This window comes from Apostichopus japonicus, chromosome 23 (assembly GCF_037975245.1).
Source record: "Apostichopus japonicus isolate 1M-3 chromosome 23, ASM3797524v1, whole genome shotgun sequence".
In the NCBI taxonomy this organism is placed as follows: Eukaryota; Metazoa; Echinodermata; class Holothuroidea; order Aspidochirotida; family Stichopodidae; genus Apostichopus; species Apostichopus japonicus.
In genome coordinates, this window is record NC_092583.1 from 15,814,498 (window position 1) to 15,826,859 (window position 12,362).

At 34.0% G+C, this 12,362-nt stretch overlaps 1 protein-coding gene across 1 annotated transcript in view; it reads right to left on the minus strand.

Annotated features, from left to right (window-relative positions):
* The window catches only part of LOC139964553 (cephalotocin receptor 1-like), an 82,019-nt gene extending 73,313 nt beyond the window's left edge, over positions 1–8,706 (minus strand). Inside the window, exon 1 of the transcript XR_011792007.1 lies at positions 8,616–8,706. The gene's annotated coding sequence lies outside the window, so the exon portion shown is untranslated. The remainder of the gene's footprint in view (positions 1–8,615) is intronic.
* Between the last annotated feature and the right edge of the window lie 3,656 nt (positions 8,707–12,362).

A 12,362-nucleotide genomic window follows, 5' to 3' on the forward strand; every position in this document is an offset into this window, starting at 1 on the left:
AAATCAACGGATGCTTCAATAATAGTAGGTTTATGGTTTTTACTACTTTTCGATTTTTCCCTAATGCGTTGTTATTTACAAGGAAAGGGACCCCTCCCCCCCCCCCCCCGCCGGCCCCTATCAAAGAGGAAAGTACTGTATCTGAAGGGAAACATTTCGTAACAATAAGACACGATAGATTATATCTATATTCTCTCCATTTTACGATTCTTTTCTTTATTTTCTTCATAAAATTCCCATATATTTTTATTAATATCCTGCTGCCATACAGCCCTGTCCTTTGTTCCCGCCACAATTAACGTAGAGATTGCACAAGACATATTCTTGATTTTGATTGGTTGATGGTGTCGTGGATCATTCTTGTGTTATTTGTATTATCCTGTCTTCCTCTTTTTTACTGAGTAAATTTTTTTGAGTATAAAATGCAAGACTTCTTGGAATCAGACCGGAATAAATTTAAACCCCAGGGTAAAATAAAATCAGGATTCGTCAGTAAATGATAAAATTCATAACAGAAGCGAGAAGAAATGGAGGGAGGGGGGGGGGGTTAAAGAATTATGGTGACCATCACTTCAAATTTCAGTCTATATAGGTTGGTGGGAAACATCTACAATAAAATAATTTATCGGACTCTTTTTTTTTTCTTTCTTAAAATCTACATTTTTTTGGCGATGTGAGTTGAATTCAGCTAACGTTTTCCATCCTTTGATTCTACACCGAATGTCCGCTGACCTGACCGATATTTACGCTGGTGTTACATATGGAGTACTCAGCCTAAACTGAAAATCTCAAATATTTGATATAATTATGGAAGCATGCAGGTCAATAATATATGGTATAGAAGATGAAGCTATAAATTTCGTGTAGGATTAGATTAGCCATTACCTGAATCACGTGATATTCACAGATATTCGGTTACCCCCATCATTCAAAATGAGACGTTTTTGTAGCCTACAACCCTTGTTATATTGCTATTGTCCAATAAAAAAAAACACCAAAATATGTGCGTTTTACAAATTTAATAACTGATTACGGACCTACTTGAACGGAGCACTGAGCAGTCAGTTCTTGGTCGTAACTTATGCAAAAGTTGAATTATTCAGAATTTCCGATTAATGTTTGCGTTTGTTTGTTTGTGGGTATGTGTCATGGTGCTATATGGGTATGTCAGAACGCTAAGGACAGTAGTGTCTGTTAGCCTCTCAGATGGATATATGCTACAAATGGTGAACGCAGCAGGTTCACGATTAAAATTGATGTATGCAACCTTTCATAATCACAAATATCTGCAATCGGCCGTTACAATAAGATCATTTCTTACATTATTTTTTTGTGTGCATATCTTTACACATTTTTAAAATAAATTTCTTACTCATATTTATTATGTGGAGCCGGAGGAACGTTTTGATTTTCGATGTGTAATGTTTTTATACATTGGCTGAATAAATGAATGAAATGGAAAACCAAACGGAACTAGTTTCGATGCTTGAAACATATTCCTGTATTAGTCTCTTCATTTACACGGATGTAACTTTCTAACCGGGCACGAAGCCTATAACATACTGAACAAGTCATATACCCATAGGACGGTATATGTTAGACCCTTCATACACAAGAATCTATAAGACACAAGAGAACTGGGCAGCTTCTTGCCCCTGATATATGCATTGATATTTATAGAACGATATATGTGTATCGAGGCCACTTACAAGTTGCTGACCGTACACCGCATTGCGTATATCGATGCTCGAAAACACTTGTGGACAACAGCACTTGTGGACAACAACACTTGTGGACAACTATACTTGTGGACAACAATACTTGAGTACAACAACACTTGTGGACAACAATAATGTCTCCATGTGTCCCCTTTCTTTACCTGACGTTACAAGAATCTATGTCCCTATGGCGGACATCTTCTTGATTACAATGCATACACGATACCGCAGTAAGATGTGTTTATATGTCACTGGCATTTGTAACGAGCTGATCACACAGTCGACACGAATTTCATATAAAGACGATATTTTCGTGCCCATTCTCCTAAACAAATTAAGGAGCCCTAAATTAGCGACTTACGGAGGAGTTTTTCATTGTTTCTTCTTGTTCGTGCCCCGGATAGATATAAGCGGGTAACACTAAACAGATTAACTCTATATGCATGCCCGAACTTAAACACCGTTGTTTAATACTAATATCCGTATAAGCCCGTTCATATCCATCAAGCTTCATCATATACAGACATAAGATGGATCTCGCCATGCTCCTTGCCCAACCTACAGCATTTCATTTCGCTAATGTTATGTTGTATACAAACTTAATGCTTTCCTTCACTTTTCCAGATAACAGACAAATGAAAGTTTTCTAGATTAAATATGCTAATTTCGATCAATTCGTTTATTTTACTCTTTCTCTCTGCATCATTTATTATTATTATTATAATGTTTTGTTTTATTCGTCTTTTTTTCTTCTCCTAGTCACACTAACTCTCAACGTGATGTTATATACACGAGACTGAATTCACTATAAGCTGTGACCTATTCTCGTGGATTCAGTTTCTCATTGATTTCATATCTTCTTTCATTACTTAGCTTTAGACTGTCCTATCGTAAACTGGATTTCTTGGCAAGTGCAAAAGGCCATTCATCCCACGTGGGTATTTCAACTCATTACACACACAACTGCTGCCAGATATTAAACAGATATGTCCTGTCAACTGCAGTCTAGAGTTTTTTATTCAATTCTCAAAAGGAAGGGAACAAATCCCTACCATCACCATGACCCCCTACACATGATAGCGATGTTTGACCCCCCTATGACCCCCTATACATGATAGAGATGTTTGACCCCCTATGACCCCCTATACATGATAGAGATGTTTGACCCCCTATGACCCCCTATACATGACAGAGATGTTTGTGATGTATATAGACAACTCAGAAAGTTAAGAACGAAATCTTCTGTGTGATGGGTATAGTATTTATTTTTACGTTTCTTATATAATATAGTATTGAGTAGTACTAATAATACTAGTATTAATACTTTATTAATACTAGTATTAATACACTAATATTATTGAGTAGTACTAGTAATACTAGTATTAATACTTTATAAATACACTTATAGTATTGAGTAGTAGTTATACTAGTATTAATACTTTATTAATACTAGTATTAATACTCTAATATTATTGAGTAGTACTAATAATAGTAGTATTAATACTTTATTAATACTAGTATTAATACACTAATAGTATTGAGTAGTACTAGTAATACTTTATTAATACTAGTATTAATACTCTAATATTATTGAGTAGTACTAGTAATACTAGTATTAATACTTTATTAATACTAGTAATAATACTCTAATATTATTGAGTAGTACTAGTAATACTAGTATCAATACTTTATTAATACACGTATAATGGTATTGGGTAGTACTAGTAATACTAGTATTAATACTTGATTAATACTAGTATTAATACACTAATATTATTGAGTAGTACTAGTAATTTTAGTATAAAAACTTTATTAATACTAGTATTAATTCACTAATAGTATTGAGTAGTACTAGTAATACAGTATTAATACTTCATTAATACTAGTATTAATACTCTAATATTATTGAGTAGTACTAGTAATACTAGTATTAATACTTTATTAATACACTAATAGTATTGAGTAGTTCTAGTAATACTAGTATTAATACTTTATTAATACTAGTATTAATACACTAATATTATTGAGTAGTACTAGTAATACTAGTAGTAATACTTTATTAATACTAGTATTAATACACTTATAGTATTGAGTAGTGCTAGTAATACTAGTATTAATACCTTATTAATACTAGTATTAATACACTAATAACATTGATTAGTACTAATAATACTAGTATTAATACTTACTCAGTGTTGAGTAAGTCTTAAGTGATATCACTGAACCGTTTGTGATTTGGATGAACTGTTTTAAAATAAACCGTTGTTTTTGTTTATCATACTCTTCATTAACAAATTCACATCTTATTCTGCAAATCTTCAAATCTTATTCTGCTTGAGATGTATTATATGGTTGTTACGTTTCTTAGTACACACTCTAAAGACTCGAGTAGGTCTAAAGGGACGTTATAGAAACACTGGTGCTTTATATGTAGTATTTTCTTCTTCTTTTTATATTTTATCTTGCTCTGCATTATACTTTTATTATTCATTCGTTCATACTTTCGTTCGTTCGTAATTAATTCACTTACTCATTCATTCATTTCATTTATTCATTAACTCACTAATTAATTCATGTATTCACTCACCCCTGCACTCATTCATTCACTCACTAATTCATTCATTTATTCACTCACTCACTGATTCACTAGTTAATTCACTCACTCATTCATTCATTCTTTAACTCACTAATTCATTCATGTATTCACTCACCCACTCATTCATTCATTCACTCACTCACAAATTCATTCATTTATTCACTCACTCACTCACTCACTCACTTATTCATTCACTCACTAATTCATTCATTCATTGACTCACTAATTCATTAATTTATTCACTCACTCACTCATTCGCTAATTCATTCACTCACTGCAATTCATTCATTCATTTATTCACTCACTCATTCATTCATTCATTGACTCACTCATTCATTTATTCACTCACTTACTCATTCATTCATTCACTCACTCATTCATTCATTCTTTACCTCACTAATTCATTCATGTATTCACTCACCCACTCACTCATTCATTCACTCACTCACAAATTCATTCATTTATTCAGTCACTCACTCACTTACTCATTCACTTATTCATTCACTCACTAATTCATTCATTGACTCACTAATTCATTAATTTATTCACTCGCTCACTCACTCATTCACTAATTCATTCACTCACTTTAATTCATGCATTTATTTACTCATTATAATTCATTCATTTATTCACTCACTCACTCATTCATTGACTCACTAACTAATTCATTCATTTATTCACTCACTCACTCACCCACTCATTCATTCATTCACTCATTAGCTCACTAATTCATTCATGTATTCACTCACCCACTCATTCATTCACTCACTCACTCACAAATTCATTCATCTATTCACTCACTCACTCACTGTCTCACTCATTCACTTATTCATTCACTCACTAATTCATTCATTGACTCACTAATTCATTAATTTATTCATTCACTCACTCATTCACTAATTCATTCACTCACTATAATTCATTCATTTATTCACTCATTCATTCATTCATTGACTCACTAATTCATTCATTCATTTATTCACTCACTCACCCACTCATTAATTCATTCCCTCACTCATTCATTCATACGTTCGTTCATTCATGTTCATTCATTCATTCATCCTTTCATCCATGATAAGTTGAACATTTTGCTTTGTGTTGTTTTTTTTCTCATTAAACACGTCAGACCAAGACTTTAACATCAATTTAATTTAGACTTTTACCAGACTTAATAAGACTAAAAACCAGACTATTAAACATATATGTGTATACATCATATATAACACAAGTTTGCCTACTAACTGTCAAAGCACATCTCAACACAATCTCTTTCTTTGAAGAAAGTTTGACGAAAGAAGTATCTATATAAATATATATTCTAACTTCGATAAAATTCGTAAAGAAACCTACTTTTCCTTGGAAATTTATTTCTCGTATATTTTATTAAACAAGTTTTAAAAGAAAAAAAGGCATGTTAAATCATTTTCAAATCACTAACAAGAACGTATATTTTCTTTTACAACCTGTCAGGAATTATAGAGAACACTATGAAGTATAATAAAGACGGCCGTTCACTACCTCAGGTGCATAGACAGTCTTTCAATTTTCCGCATGGTTTATAATTTGATCGGTTAAACTCTTGAGATTTGCGTCAAGTTGTTTGATTTATGTAGTTAGTCACTGCTTCGTTTTCTTGATTGCTAATTCAGTTTAGGGTGCGAAATAATCCACGTACAACCATACGGGCATATTGTTCCATGTTTTCTATCGGGTTACGTAAGGGCAAAACAGTTTTAATCTATACTGAATACGGGAATATCTAAATAAATACAGGAAAGAATTTATACCGTATACAAGTTCTCAGTTTTTGATCGAAAATTGGTGAGTATGTTTGGAAGGAGAGATGTACATAGACTACAGAGAAAATGTTTGTGGTGCTTAATATTAAAAATATGCCAAAAATTCATTTTGATTTCTTGTGGGAACGCTTCTATAAGACTATATCAGTCAAGGTTATACTTTAAGGGGGAGATAGGAAAGAGGGGAGTGAAGAGATAAAAGAGAGGGAAGGGGAAAGCGGGTAGGGGAAAGGGGGAAGGGGCTTGGAGAATATTCCGGAATATTCCGGAATTGCTGATGATAATATTGCTATATAATAAAAACATGTATAGAGCCTTTGTACGACAAAATTATACAGCCTTTGTTAAGTTGTTATGTATGCTACACAAGACGTCACCATGTTATTAAAATATAACTCATGAACTCAAGAGAATTCGCCCTAGGATCAGTGAATACAAATGGTGGCTATGTTGAATTGATAGTTTGCCAAAGCGAATAAAATAACTGATGACGTAAGTACTATAAATAAAACATCAAATACACTAACAGGGAAGATTTATAGGGAAGATAAAAATGGAAAAAAAAACCCCTAACCTTTGCGAGAAGAGAGAATAAAACTATCAATCGATAAAATCTATCAATCGATAGATCACTTTCCAAGTGTATCTACTGCCTCTGAAAGGGAAACAAACTGCTTTCTTTTAACTATGTTTATGTTTATATATATATATATATATATATATATATATATATATATATATATATATATATATATATCGAGATGGGGAAGTCCCTGAAATACGTTGCATGCAGAAGCCCTTTGAAAGTGACGAAGAATTGCCTCTTGACAGAAGCATTGTCTGCAGGGCTTCAGAAACTGATTGAAACTATATTTACAACCATTCCCTCCCCTACCCCACCCTTCACCCGTCCTCAAATAAAATAGCGGTTTCGACGATAATTTTACTGCACAACAATAGAAATACAACTGTTGTTAATGTCGTGTTGGCAGAGAAGCATCGGGGAAAACTTGCTCTTATATACAGGACATTTTTCACTTCAAGGACAGAACCCTCCCCCCCCCCAAAAAAAAAAAAAAAGAACAAGGTAGGTTAAAGATTTTTAAAACACATTGTTTTCCCCCCAAAAAATCTCACAGAGGCCCTTAAAGCTTTAACAACACAGCATTTGGGTCCTTAAAAAATTTGTATGAAATATGGAAATTTTATAGGAATCTTTAAATACCTAAAATGTGTTTGAATTATCGTTGAAGAGGCTAAGAGTTTGCCTAGGGGAAACAAGATTCGTCACGTTTTCTCTCTTAAAAGCTGTGAAGTTTATTGGTTCAGATTTGGGTGAAAATGTTCACGTTTATCTCTTTATATGTCTGGGAAGTATATACCTATAAATTCCGCAAGGAGTTTTACATGCATTTTGTTGTGATAAGGACGGAAATATTGACTTACCTTGGGTCGCTTATATATAAATATGATGACATTTGCAGTAATATTTGTGAATTATGAAGCTACATGACATATACTACATTATAGTATGTATATATAAGCATTCATTATACTAGATATTTTATGGTTATGTATATCAACTAAACCGTTCATGAAATACAATTACACGTACCATATGAAATTCTGTGTTTCTCAGTACGTACCATGCACATGTTTCATGCAACAGCTACAATTCCCACGTGACATATCATGTGACCTCGTGGCACATGATAACGCTTACTCGACTGTTTAAAGGTAACCGAAGATAGTGACTATCGAATTAATTAATATACGAAAATTAGAAATTAATTAATACGAAAATTAGAAATTAATCGTCACATATGTACCTCCTCGCCCCACCTCCCCCCCCCCCTCCCACCCTTGTACAAGCCCTACAACAACTTCCTACTTCTCCACTTTTCTTTCTCGTTTTTGTTGCCGGATGACCGCTCGAAAGAGTGTTACAGATTGATCATTTAATTTGACGAATCCATATCATTATTGATAAGATTCGATATTGTGTGATATGTGACGTCATTTGCGGATGATGTGTATCACTGACTTTTACAATAGTAAAAATGCGTTATTATACGTGATGAGTTATATTTAACCAGCGCTATGCAAACTGTGTTAAGAATATAACAGAAACCCAATATACTCATAAATAATACAAATTTGATACTGATTAATGACAATATTTTAATAAATCGATTGATTCATGTTTTAATTTATTTTATATTTATTTTAGTTATTGTATTTGTTGTATGGGGTATGTTAACGATGGGTTAAAAAAAATTTACATATTTTTTTTTACATTGTGGTTGTCACACTATTTTTGTTCTGTTGAGGATCATGTGAATTTCACTATACAACTTAATATACAGTATAAGAAATAGGAGCATGTAAAAGCATTGATATGAACCCCTACAGGTAATTCGAGAAAGACTAATAAACAGAAGGGAAACTGAGATAATTGCACTGAACAAAATGCTATATATTTATATATATATGTATACTCACCTTGAGGTCAATAAACCTAGCCAAACAGCTCATAAAAGAAAGTGCAAATTCAATTAGTGGCCCAGTAAAGAAAAGAAGTCAAACAGATTCTATACAACAGAAAAAAGAAAAGAAAGGTGTAGTATCAATTCTTTATACACAGAGGGTAAAATATATGGCTCGCCGTAAAGGACATTATACTAACCCTAGACGCTTTGACTTCGTTAGTTATTGAAAACGGTATATTGATCTTTACACATGTGGATATAAATAGTTTAAGGTTTTGACGATAACTATCTATCAAAAGACAAAATTGATCGAAACTGTACTTTAGATTCAACTTGGTAAAGTTTTTAATGGAAAAAAAGAGGTGTTTGACCCTAAAAGAGGTAACGTTGTAACATCGACCTGGCAACATAGTGAGCACCTCCCAAGGCCAAGATCGGGTGTATTGGGATGAATAACATAGTCCCATTTAAACTCAATGTATCTTTAAAGTAGTTCTGTGGTTTTAGATTGCTGTATATATATAGCCTATATATATATTTTTTTAGTTAGTCAATGTTAAAATCCCATACCAAATGTCGTTCATTAGCCTTGGTCACGTTTCAATTAAGAAAAACTGAAAATCATAATAGGTTATATAGAGTTAATTTTCCCAGCACACAAAACGTGAGTCTTTTCGCAATAATCTAATACCAATGACCATATAGTCCATGTTATGGTCTGTATCAACTATATATATATATATATATATATATATATATATATATATATTTATTTATGCATATATATATATATATATATCTCTATATCGACATCGTCATATATATACGCGACCTACGACATATTAAGTATGTTAAAGACATACACACATCCAGTTAATGGATTTATTATATGGTTGGATTGTGCAACGAAATAAATATAATATTCTTGTTTTATAAAGCGCCAATATCTAGTTGCCAGTGTTCAGATGATAGGATGTGGAGGGGCAGGGGGAGGGGGGGGGGGTCAGATTAGGCAGCAGTGGAGAGGTGGGTCTAAACTCCCTTCTTTGTCGACTCTAGGGAGTGAGTTTCAAAAAAGTGAGGACAAAGTTGGGGAACCTAGCCATATGGAGAAGCTCCTTGTGGAACAAAACTGATCGTTTATTATAGGGTAATGAGATTGAATTTTTCTTCTGTCTTTTTTTTCTGTGCTTAGTGACGTAACAAAGTAATTAAGTAGGGTGCTTAATGTGAAACTAGACGTTTATTGTTTCAGGATGGAGCACTTAACGTTATATAATGCTGTTTGAGGCATGCATGAGCTTACCAGAGAATTGAAGATTGAAAACAAACTTAAGAAAAAAAGTCGTTCTCCTCATATCTCATTTCCTTCTTTTACCTCTTCTTTCTTTCTCTTTTTCTTATTCTCTCTTGAAAGACGTGTTTTTGTTTGTTTACACTGCACAAACTAACTTCGATTGTTCCTCATAAAAAAAAACAATAATTACAAACAGTTCACCTTATATATAATTGCTGATTTTTTTTTTTTGTGGTCTTTTTATGGGGTTTTAATATACCTTGCAGCATCATTTCTGATCCGAGGCTGTTTCTACCTCGTGCCAGGAAAAAATTTATAAGCGTAAATCAAAACCACCCCATGCACAATATTAGCGGAAAAGCTTTTTTCACCAATGGAGCAAGATTCAGAGACTAGAGAATTGAGCACACAAACATCTCCGTTGCTAAACTGACAAGCCGGTTGTCGTTAAATTTCAGACCGATATCATTCGATGCCTGCCAATTGTCTGACAATTTAGGAAAATTTGTAGCTTATTACACTGAATCAACGACAGAATAACCCAGACGTGTTGTGATTGGTCCAGCAGGGAAAAGTAAAAATACGAATGACAACTTCCTGAAAATTAAGATTGAGGCCAAAAGGATGGTTGATTGAAACGTACAATCAGCGATCAACATCTTGTATATATACGGAAATGAACGGACGGCGTATACGCGCTCTCTCTCTCTCCACCTATCGCTATGAAAGGCTAACTCTGCCATCGCTCAATCGCTATAAAAGGCTCACTCTGCCTTCACATATCGCTATGAGAGGCTAATTTTGCCTCTCTCTCTCTATGAAAGGCTAACTCTGCCATCTCTCGCTATATGAAAGGCTAACTCTACCATCTCTGTATAGCTATGAAAGGCATAGGCGTAGCAGCCTGTTGTGAATGTTTGTGAAAATTCAAGCAATATGCTGAGAATTTTTCGGGCACCTACTGAAAGAAAAATAATTTGCAATGCGTTTTTCAATGGTTAAACTTATATGTTTATTATCATTATTATTGTGACGACTGCCCCAATAATTATAACCAATATGGAAGGGTCATAACACGGAAAATTATTGCATGTTATCGGCATGCGATGTAATAACCGATGCATGCCTATATGATATGCATGCATATTAACATGTTGAACGCGCGCCGAGCGCGCGGAAAATGTTGGTTATATTTTTCGGGCAAGTCGTTACAGCCCCCCCCCCCCCAAGTCAAATTGGGCTCCTACGCCAATGGCGAAAGGCTTACTCTGCCACAGACACTAAGGGAACAAGTGTTGAGGGAAATATTCTGGCAATATCAGACGGTGGAGTAACTGGAGAAATATAGACTATATCAGTCATCTAGTAATTATACTATTATTATCTATATTTGTCTATCGCTGGTTATATACTGGTTATAAATGGGTTATAAGATTGGTTATGGTTATACATGTACTGCTAATGGGATGATAGTTATACGAGGTCAGGGAATAAAATATATGATTTTCACAAGAGCATGGGACCCTCAGCTTTTAGTACAGTGTCCATGAACGAAGGTTTAGGCCAATGAGGGCAGGGAGGGGGTGTAAGGGGCTAAGAAAATGTTCTATCCAATGACCTGCTACCCGTTGATCCACTTTTGGACAAGAGCTTTTGTAACACTGAGAATGAAATCTGCTGCCCTTAACTTAAATGACACTAAGACATTTAATCCGTCAATATATCTCTTGTTAATGCATCACAACAAAATAACAAGTCGAGTTTTTACTTTTATTTATCAAATGAAATGGACAAGACCCTTCTGAACGGTACGAGGGACAGGGAGTTTTCATAGCAACTTCAATAATAGTTGGCTTAATGAAGTAATTGTCAAAATTTATATTCTATATCTTTACTAATGCAAAATATGAAAAGCTAATTTGTTTGTCACCTGTACGGCTGGCCATGGTTTAGATCCAGTTGGCATATGTTTGCATGAAGTCAAACCATACTGTGTTACCGACGTGGCAGGTTATAATGACAGCGGGGGCATTATTGAATTATGACTGACCTACAGCTTCAACAAGCTAAGTGATATTAATATCCCGATGGTAATGTGTTACCTTTGTGGCGGGAAATTATCGGCTATTATCCAGTTAATTCACATGGAACGCCCGAGCGGTCAAACTTTGCGGGCTTGTTTGAAGGTGTAATTTGACCTCATATAGCTTCGGTTCATGTTTTGCCGGGGTCACGTTCGTACAACCGCAAGGCAACCATACGGATATCTCGAGATGGATTGGTTAGTTTCAATCAATATTCAAAGCAACTTTTTTTTTTCGTTCACAATGGTAAATTTTTCATTTTTCTCAATATTTTGATATGCCAGGATATAGTTCAGTTATTAGCTATATCGCGTCAAATATTGTGAGTAGAAAGTACACAGTAAACGTGTTTATATACTTGTTAGTTATGATTAATACT